The 1,341-nt window shown below is 46.6% G+C and overlaps 1 protein-coding gene across 1 annotated transcript in view; it reads right to left on the bottom strand.

The window, feature by feature from the left end:
- The window catches only part of SMARCC1 (SWI/SNF related BAF chromatin remodeling complex subunit C1), a 47,666-nt gene that overhangs the window by 39,630 nt on the left and 6,695 nt on the right, over positions 1–1,341 (bottom strand). The gene's annotated exons all lie outside the window — the stretch shown is intronic.

Genomic DNA, 1,341 nt, shown 5'->3' with positions numbered 1-1,341 from the left:
TGAACATACTGCAAGGAGACAACACACAGATTACACAGAGCACCACCAGATTACACAGAGCACCGCCAGATTACACAGAGCACACATCAGATTACACAGAGCACACGCTGCAAGGAGACAACACACAGATTACACAGAGCACCACCAGATTACACAGAGCACCGCCAGATTACACAGAGCACACATCAGATTACACAGAGCACATGCTGCAAGGAGACAACACACAGATTACACGGAGCACCAACAGATTACACAGAGCACACGCTGCAACCAGATGTCTCCTTGCACCGTGTGCTCTGTGTAAACACACCAGATTACACAGAGCACACGGTGCAAGGAGACAACACACCAGATTACACAGAGCACACGGTGCAACCAGGCCACACATCAGATTACACAGAGCACACGCTACAAGGAGACGTTGTGGTGCCAACTTTCCTTCTGAAAATGCCAGCTGCCTGGCTTGTCACACTGATCAGCAGCTTTGGCACCGTCTACCTCAGACTTGGACCCGGAGCTCTGACTTCACTCTCAGGCCTCATGCACACTGGATGGGATTGCGGCTCCATTTACATTAGGGTGACTCCCAAAATCGCACGATTTCAGTGGTGACTTTACACTCTTGGATCAAAGTTGGATGAAAAGTCCCAATGTGGTGCAGACAAATTCTCTAAGTTGCACCAATATGAATGGATGCCATTGAAAAGAATTGGCTGTGAGGAGTCGCACTGTGAACGGAGCCTAAAGCTGCTCAGGGCAGATGGTGAATTTTTATTTGTTTTATTGCCTCTAAATGCCCCTCAATGTTACCCTGTGCATGCAGATATATCGGTGCTTACAGACAGAAGAAAAAAACCAAGGAGCAGCGGGGTGATGGCAGAAAAATAAAAAATGTATTCTAACCAATGAAATGAAGACCTGAGCCTGACACACCAACATGTTTCACGCCTTTACAAACACTTTCTCCCAAAAAACGCGATCGCCAGGAGAAGAGAGACGAGCAAAGTGTCCAACATGCACCCCGCCCCCGATTACCGACATTCAGACACTGCCAGCTTCCTGGGGATAAACCCTGCATTTGGGGGGGGGGGGGGGGTCCAAATGAGTTTTCTATTGGTTGAGCTCCATGATCACATCCTCACCCACCTCACCTCTGGAATAATTGATCCTCCATGAGCAGAGCATTATTTGCTATTCGCCACTACATTTTACCGGTAATTGTGCGGTCATGCAACGCTGCAGACAACTGAAATTTCACACAAATTGAGAATTCTTTTAGTGGTATCTGATCACCACTATTCTTTTTTTTTTAAAACACACATTATATATATATATATATAC

The sequence above is a fragment of the Pelophylax lessonae genome (genome assembly GCF_965119305.1).
Source record: "Pelophylax lessonae genome assembly, chromosome: 5".
Taxonomy (NCBI): Eukaryota; Metazoa; Chordata; class Amphibia; order Anura; family Ranidae; genus Pelophylax; species Pelophylax lessonae.
This window is presented reverse-complemented; position numbering and strand designations above follow the sequence as displayed.